Source organism: Phoxinus phoxinus (assembly GCF_949152265.1).
Source record: "Phoxinus phoxinus genome assembly, chromosome: 25".
NCBI classification, from domain to species: domain Eukaryota; kingdom Metazoa; phylum Chordata; class Actinopteri; order Cypriniformes; family Leuciscidae; genus Phoxinus; species Phoxinus phoxinus.
Window position 1 is genome coordinate 15,289,948 of NC_136900.1, and position 9,391 is coordinate 15,299,338.

The window sequence follows — 9,391 nt, forward strand, 5'->3', positions numbered from 1 at the left end:
CGCCTCTCATAATGGGAGTGGGGGAACGGATTCCGACAGCTGTTTTTTTTTACAGGGGGAACAGAATCCGACGGCCAAAAAACAGCCGTCGAAATCCGTTCCCCCTGTATTTTTTACACAAGGAGGATCTTCTAATATCTATCAAAGTGCTTTGAATTCCAAGGTTGCCACAGCCTAGTGGTCCAGGCACTGACATTTAGAGCCAACGATTTTTAGGTGACCCAAGTTCAAGTCCCGGCTCACTAGCTTTTTTTATCCAATATTTTCCTTTCACAATAAAAGGTAAAAAAATCGAAAATATATTTCTTTAAACTGGTGCAAGGTAAGCTCCATCCCCACACAAAATAAAATAAGATTTTTTTAAGCCACTACAACACCTCATAATGGGAGTGGGGGAACGGATTCCGACAACTGTTTATTTTACAGGGGGAACAGAATCCGACGGCCAAAAAACAACCGTCGAAATCCGTTCCCCCTGTATTAATTCAACCACATGGAGGATCTTCTAATATCTATCAAAGTGCTTTATTTCCAAGGTTGCCACAGCCTAGTGGTCCAGGCACTGACATTTAGCGCCAAAGATTTTTAGGTGACCCAAGTTCAAGTCCCAGCTCGCTGGCTTTTTTTTTATCCAATATTTTCCTTTCACAATAAAAGGTAAAAACTCGAAAATATATTTCTTGAAACTGGTGCCAGGTAAGCTCCATCCCCACACAAAATAAAATAAGATTTTTTTTAAGCCACTACAACGCCTCTCATAATGGGAGTGGGGGAACGGATTCCAACAGCTGTTTTTTTTTACAGGGGGAACAGAATCCGACGGCCAAAAAACAGCCGTCGAAATCCGTTCCCCCTGCATTTTTTACACAAGGAGGATCTTCTAATATCTATCAAAGTGCTTTATTTCCAAGGTTGCCACAGCCTAGTGGTCCAGGCACTGACATTTAGAGCCAAATTTTTTTAGTTGACCCAAGTTCAAGTCCCGGCTCGCTGGCTTTTTTTTTATCCAATATTTCCCTTTCACAATAAAAGGTAAAAACTCGAAAATATATTTCTTGAAACTGGTGCCAGGTAGCTCCATCCCCACACAAAATAAAATAAGATCTTTTTAAGCCACTAACGCCTCTCATAATGGGAGTGGGGGAACGGATTCCAACAGCTGTTTTTTTTTACAGGGGGAACAGAATCCGACGGCCAAAAAACAGCCGTCGAAATCCGTTCCCCCTGCATTTTTTACACAAGGAGGATCTTCTAATATCTATCAAAGTGCTTTGAATTCCACGGTTGCCACAGCCTAGTGGTCCAGGCACTGACATTTAGAGCCAACGATTTTTAGGTGACCCAAGTTCAAGTCCCGGCTCGCTGGCTTTTTTTTATCCAATATTTTCCTTTCACAATAAAAGGTAAAAACTCGAAAATATATTTCTTGAAACTGGTGCCCCACACAAAATAAAATACGATTTTTTTAAGCCACTACAACGCCTCTCATAATGGGAGTGGGGGAACGGATTCCGACAGCTGTTTTTTTTAGAGGGGGAACAGAATCCGACGGCCAAAAAACAGCCGTCGAAATCCGTTCCCCCTGTATTTTTTACACAAGGAGGATCTTCTAATATCTATCAAAGTGCTTTGAATTCCAAGGTTGCCACAGCCTAGTGGTCCAGACATTAAGAGCTGAAGAATTTTAGGAGACGCAAGTTCAAATCCCGGCTCGCTGGCTTTTTTTAAATCCAATATTTTCCTTTCACAATAAAAGGTAAAAACTAGAAAATATATTTCTTGAAACTGGTGCCAGGTAAGCTCCATCCCCACACAAAATAAAATAAGATTTTTTTAAGCCACTACAACGCCTCTCATAATGGGAGTGGGGGAACGGATTCCGACAGCTGTTTTTTTTTACTGGGGGAACAGAATCCGACGGCCAAAAAACAGCCGTCGAAATCCGTTCCCCCTGTATTTTTTACACAAGGAGGATCTTCTAATATCTATCAAAGTGCTTTATTTCCAAGATTGCCACAGCCTAGTGGTCCAGGCACTGACATTTAGAGCCAAAGATTTTTAGGTGACCCAAGTTCAAGTCCCGGCTCGCTGGCTTTTTTTTATCCAATATTTTTCTTTCACAATAAAAGGTAAAAACTCGAAAATATATTTCTTGAAACTGGTGCCAGGTAAGCTCCATCCCCACACAAAATAAAATAAGATTTTTTTAAGCCACTACAACACCTCATAATGGGAGTGGGGGAACGGATTCCGACAGCTGTTTATTTTACAGGGGGAACAGAATCCGACGGCCAAAAAACAGCCGTCGAAATCCGTTCCCCCTGCATTTTTTACACAAGGAGGATCTTCTAATATCTATCAAAGTGCTTTGAATTCCACGGTTGCCACAGCCTAGTGGTCCAGGCACTGACATTTAGAGCCAACGATTTTTAGGTGACCCAAGTTCAAGTCCCGGCTCGCTGGCTTTTTTTTATCCAATATTTTCCTTTCACAATAAAAGGTAAAAACTCGAAAATATATTTCTTGAAACTGGTGCCCCACACAAAATAAAATACGATTTTTTTAAGCCACTACAACGCCTCTCATAATGGGAGTGGGGGAACGGATTCCGACAGCTGTTTTTTTTAGAGGGGGAACAGAATCCGACGGCCAAAAAACAGCCGTCGAAATCCGTTCCCCCTGTATTTCTTACACAAGGAGGATCTTCTAATATCTATCAAAGTGCTTTGAATTCCACGGTTGCCACAGTCTAGTGGTCCAGGCACTGACATTTAGAGCCAACGATTTTTAGGTGACCCAAGTTCAAGTCCCGGCTCGCTGGCTTTTTTTTATCCAATATTTTCCTTTCACAATAAAAGGTAAAAACTCGAAAATATATTTCTTGAAACTGGTGCCAGGTAAGCTCCATCCCCACACAAAATAAAATAAGATTTTTTTAAACCACTACAACACCTCATAATGGGAGTGGGGGAACGGATTCCAACAGCTGTTTATTTTAGAGGGGGAACAGAATCCGACGGCCAAAAAACAGCCGTCGAAATCCGTTCCCCCTGTATTTTTTACACAAGGAGGCTCTTATAATATCTATCAAAGTGCTTTTTTTATAAGGGTGCCACAGCCTAGTGGTCCAGGCACTGACATTTAGAGCCAAATATTTTTAGGTGACCCAAGTTCAAGTCCCGGCTCGCTGGCTTTTTTTAATCCAATATTTTCCTTTCACAATAAAAGGTAAAAAAATCGAAAATATATTTCTTTAAACTGGTGCAAGGTAAGCTCCATCCCCACACAAAATAAAATAAGATTTTTTTAAGCCACTACAACGCCTCTCATAATGGGAGTGGGGGAACGGATTCCGACAGCTGTTTATTTTACAGGGGGAACAGAATCCGACGGCCAAAAAACAGCCGTCGAAATCCGTTCCCCCTGTATTTCTTACACAAGGAGGATCTTCTAATATCTATCAAAGTGCTTTATTTCCAAGGTTGCCACAGCCTAGTGGTCCAGGCACTGACATTTAGAGCCAAATATTTTTAGGTGACCCAAGTTCAAGTCCCGGCTCGCTGGCTTTTTTTTATCCAATATTTTCCTTTCACAATAAAAGGTAAAAACTCGAAAATATATTTATTGAAACTGGTGCCCCACACAAAATAAAATACGATTTTTTTAAGCCACTACAACGCCTCTCATAATGGGAGTGGGGGAACGGATTCCGACAGCTGTTTTTTTTTTACTGGGGGAACAGAATCCGACGGCCAAAAAACAGCCGTCGAAATCCGTTCCCCCTGTATTTTTTACACAAGGAGGATCTTCTAATATCTATCAAAGTGCTTTATTTCCAAGATTGCCACAGCCTAGTGGTCCAGGCACTGACATTTAGAGCCAAAGATTTTTAGGTGACCCAAGTTCAAGTCCCGGCTCGCTGGCTTTTTTTTATCCAATATTTTTCTTTCACAATAAAAGGTAAAAACTCGAAAATATATTTCTTGAAACTGGTGCCAGGTAAGCTCCATCCCCACACAAAATAAAATAAGATTTTTTTAAGCCACTACAACACCTCATAATGGGAGTGGGGGAACGGATTCCGACAGCTGTTTATTTTACAGGGGGAACAGAATCCGATGGCCAAAAAACAGCCGTCGAAATCCGTTCCCCCTGCATTTTTTACACAAGGAGGATCTTCTAATATCTATCAAAGTGCTTTGAATTCCACGGTTGCCACAGCCTAGTGGTCCAGGCACTGACATTTAGAGCCAACGATTTTTAGGTGACCCAAGTTCAAGTCCCGGCTCGCTGGCTTTTTTTTATCCAATATTTTCCTTTCACAATAAAAGGTAAAAAAATCGAAAATATATTTCTTTAAACTGGTGCCAGGTAAGCTCCATCCCCTCACAAAATAAAATAAGATTTTTTTAAGCCACTTCAACGCCTCTCATAATGGGAGTGGGGGAACGGATTCCGACAGCTGTTTTTTTTTACAGGGGGAACAGAATCCGACGGCCAAAAAACAGCCGTCGAAATCCGTTCCCCCTGCATTTTTTACACAAGGAGGATCTTCTAATATCTATCAAAGTGCTTTATTTCCAAGGTTGCCACAGTCTAGTGGTCCAGGCACTGACATTTAGAGCCAAATTTTTTTAGTTGACCCAAGTTCAAGTCCCGGCTCGCTGGCTTTTTTTTTTATCCAATATTTCCCTTTCACAATAAAAGGTAAAAACTCGAAAATATATTTCTTGAAACTGGTGCCAGGTAGCTCCATCCCCACACAAAATAAAATAAGATCTTTTTAAGCCACTACAACGCCTCTCTTAATGGGAGTGGGGGAACGGATTCCGACAGCTGTTTTTTTTTACAGGGGGAACAGAATCCGACGGCCAAAAAACAGCCGTCGAAATCCGTTCCCCCTGTATTTTTTACACAAGGAGGATCTTCTAATATCTATCAAAGTGCTTTGAATTCCAAGGTTGCCACAGCCTAGTGGTCCAGGCACTGACATTTAGAGCCAACGATTTTTAGGTGACCCAAGTTCAAGTCCCGGCTCGCTAGCTTTTTTTATCCAATATTTTCCTTTCACAATAAAAGGTAAAAAAATCGAAAATATATTTCTTTAAACTGGTGCAAGGTAAGCTCCATCCCCACACAAAATAAAATAAGATTTTTTTAAGCCACTACAACGCCTCTCATAATGGGAGTGGGGGAACGGATTCCGACAACTGTTTATTTTACAGGGGGAACAGAATCCGACGGCCAAAAAACAACCGTCGAAATCCGTTCCCCCTGTATTAATTCAACCACATGGAGGATCTTCTAATATCTATCAAAGTGCTTTATTTCCAAGGTTGCCACAGCCTAGTGGTCCAGGCACTGACATTTAGAGCCAAAGATTTTTAGGTGACCCAAGTTCAAGTCCCAGCTCGCTGGCTTTTTTTTTATCCAATATTTTCCTTTCACAATAAAAGGTAAAAACTCGAAAATATATTTCTTGAAACTGGTGCCAGGTAAGCTCCATCCCCACACAAAATAAAATAAGATTTTTTTAAGCCACTACAACGCCTCTCATAATGGGAGTGGGGGAACGGATTCCAACAGCTGTTTTTTTTTACAGGGGGAACAGAATCCGACGGCCAAAAAACAGCCGTCGAAATCCGTTCCCCCTGCATTTTTTACACAAGGAGGATCTTCTAATATCTATCAAAGTGCTTTGAATTCCACGGTTGCCACAGCCTAGTGGTCCAGGCACTGACATTTAGAGCCAACGATTTTTAGGTGACCCAAGTTCAAGTCCCGGCTCGCTGGCTTTTTTTTATCCAATATTTTCCTTTCACAATAAAAGGTAAAAACTCGAAAATATATTTCTTGAAACTGGTGCCAGGTAAGCTCCATCCCCACACAAAATAAAATAAGATTTTTTTAAGCCACTACAACGCCTCTCATAATGGGAGTGGGGGAACGGATTCCGACAACTGTTTATTTTACAGGGGGAACAGAATCCGACGGCCAAAAAACAACCGTCGAAATCCGTTCCCCCTGTATTAATTCAACCACATGGAGGATCTTCTAATATCTATCAAAGTGCTTTATTTCCAAGGTTGCCACAGCCTAGTGGTCCAGGCACTGACATTTAGAGCCAAAGATTTTTAGGTGACCCAAGTTCAAGTCCCAGCTCGCTGGCTTTTTTTTTATCCAATATTTTCCTTTCACAATAAAAGGTAAAAACTCGAAAATATATTTCTTGAAACTGGTGCCAGGTAAGCTCCATCCCCACACAAAATAAAATAAGATTTTTTTAAGCCACTACAACGCCTCTCATAATGGGAGTGGGGGAACGGATTCCAACAGCTGGTTTTTTTTACAGGGGGAACAGAATCCGACGGCCAAAAAACAGCCGTCGAAATCCGTTCCCCCTGCATTTTTTACACAAGGAGGATCTTCTAATATCTATCAAAGTGCTTTATTTCCAAGGTTGCCACAGCCTAGTGGTCCAGGCACTGACATTTAGAGCCAAATTTTTTTAGTTGACCCAAGTTCAAGTCCCGGCTCGCTGGCTTTTTTTTTATCCAATATTTCCCTTTCACAATAAAAGGTAAAAACTCGAAAATATATTTCTTGAAACTGGTGCCAGGTAGCTCCATCCCCACACAAAATAAAATAAGATCTTTTTAAGCCACTAACGCCTCTCATAATGGGAGTGGGGGAACGGATTCCGACAGCTGTTTTTTTTTACAGGGGGAACAGAATCCGACGGCCGAAAAACAGCCGTCGAAATCCGTTCCCCCTGCATTTTTTACACAAGGAGGATCTTCTAATATCTATCAAAGTGCTTTGAATTCCACGGTTGCCACAGCCTAGTGGTCCAGGCACTGACATTTAGAGCCAACAATTTTTAGGTGACCCAAGTTCAAGTCCCGGCTCGCTGGCTTTTTTTTATCCAATATTTTCCTTTCACAATAAAAGGTAAAAACTCGAAAATATATTTCTTGAAACTGGTGCCAGGTAAGCTCCATCCCCACACAAAATAAAATAAGATTTTTTTAAACCACTACAACACCTCATAATGGGAGTGGGGGAACGGATTCCAACAGCTGTTTATTTTAGAGGGGGAACAGAATCCGACGGCCAAAAAACAGCCGTCGAAATCCGTTCCCCCTGTATTTTTTACACAAGGAGGCTCTTATAATATCTATCAAAGTGCTTTTTTTATAAGGGTGCCACAGCCTAGTGGTCCAGGCACTGACATTTAGAGCCAAATATTTTTAGGTGACCCAAGTTCAAGTCCCGGCTCGCTGGCTTTTTTTAATCCAATATTTTCCTTTCACAATAAAAGGTAAAAAAATCGAAAATATATTTCTTTAAACTGGTGCAAGGTAAGCTCCATCCCCACACAAAATAAAATAAGATTTTTTTTAAGCCACTACAACGCCTCTCATAATGGGAGTGGGGGAACGGATTCCGACAGCTGTTTATTTTACAGGGGGAACAGAATCCGACGGCCAAAAAACAGCCGTCGAAATCCGTTCCCCCTGTATTTCTTACACAAGGAGGATCTTCTAATATCTATCAAAGTGCTTTATTTCCAAGGTTGCCACAGCCTAGTGGTCCAGGCACTGACATTTAGAGCCAAATATTTTTAGGTGACCCAAGTTCAAGTCCCGGCTCGCTGGCTTTTTTTTATCCAATATTTTCCTTTCACAATAAAAGGTAAAAACTCGAAAATATATTTCTTGAAACTGGTGCCCCGCACAAAATAAAATACGATTTTTTTTAAGCCACTACAACGCCTCTCATAATGGGAGTGGGGGAACGGATTCCGACAGCTGTTTTTTTTAGAGGGGGAACAGAATCCGACGGCCAAAAAACAGCCGTCGAAATCCGTTCCCCCTGTATTTTTTACACAAGGAGGATCTTCTAATATCTATCAAAGTGCTTTGAATTCCAAGGTTGCCACAGCCTAGTGGTCCAGACATTAAGAGCTGAAGAATTTTAGGAGACGCAAGTTCAAATCCCGGCTCGCTGGCTTTTTTTAAATCCAATATTTTCCTTTCACAATAAAAGGTAAAAACTAGAAAATATATTTCTTGAAACTGGTGCCAGGTAAGCTCCATCCCCACACAAAATAAAATAAGATTTTTTTAAGCCACTACAACGCCTCTCATAATGGGAGTGGGGGAACGGATTCCGACAGCTGTTTTTTTTTTACTGGGGGAACAGAATCCGACGGCCAAAAAACAGCCGTCGAAATCCGTTCCCCCTGTATTTTTTACACAAGGAGGATCTTCTAATATCTATCAAAGTGCTTTATTTACAAGATTGCCACAGCCTAGTGGTCCAGGCACTGACATTTAGAGCCAAAGATTTTTAGGTGACCCAAGTTCAAGTCCCGGCTCGCTGGCTTTTTTTTATCCAATATTTTTCTTTCACAATAAAAGGTAAAAACTCGAAAATATATTTCTTGAAACTGGTGCCAGGTAAGCTCCATCCCCACACAAAATAAAATAAGATTTTTTTAAGCCACTACAACACCTCATAATGGGAGTGGGGGAACGGATTCCAACAGCTGTTTATTTTACAGGGGGAACAGAATCCGACGGCCAAAAAACAGCCGTCGAAATCCGTTCCCCCTGCATTTTTTACACAAGGAGGATCTTCTAATATCTATCAAAGTGCTTTGAATTCCACGGTTGCCACAGCCTAGTGGTCCAGGCACTGACATTTAGAGCCAACGATTTTTAGGTGACCCAAGTCCCGGCTCGCTGGCTTTTTTTTATCCAATATTTTCCTTTCACAATAAAAGGTAAAAAAATCGAAAATATATTTCTTTAAACTGGTGCCAGGTAAGCTCCATCCCCTCACAAAATAAAATACGATTTTTTTAAGCCACTACAACGCCTCTCATAATGGGAGTGGGGGAACGGATTCCGACAGCTGTTTTTTTTAGAGGGGGAACAGAATCCGACGGCCAAAAAACAGCCGTCGAAATCCGTTCCCCCTGTATTTTTTACACAAGGAGGATCTTCTAATATCTATCAAAGTGCTTTGAATTCCAAGGTTGCCACAGCCTAGTGGTCCAGACATTAAGAGCTGAAGAATTTTAGGAGACGCAAGTTCAAATCCCGGCTCGCTGGCTTTTTTTAAATCCAATATTTTCCTTTCACAATAAAAGGTAAAAACTCGAAAATATATTTCTTGAAACTGGTGCCAGGTAAGCTCCATCCCCACACAAAATAAAATACGATTTTTTTAAGCCACTACAACGCCTCTCATAATGGGAGTGGGGGAACGGATTCCAACAGCTGTTTTTTTTTACAGGGGGAACAGAATCCGACGGCCAAAAAACAGCCGTCGAAATCCGTTCCCCCTGCATTTTTTACACAAGGAGGATCTTCTAATATCTATC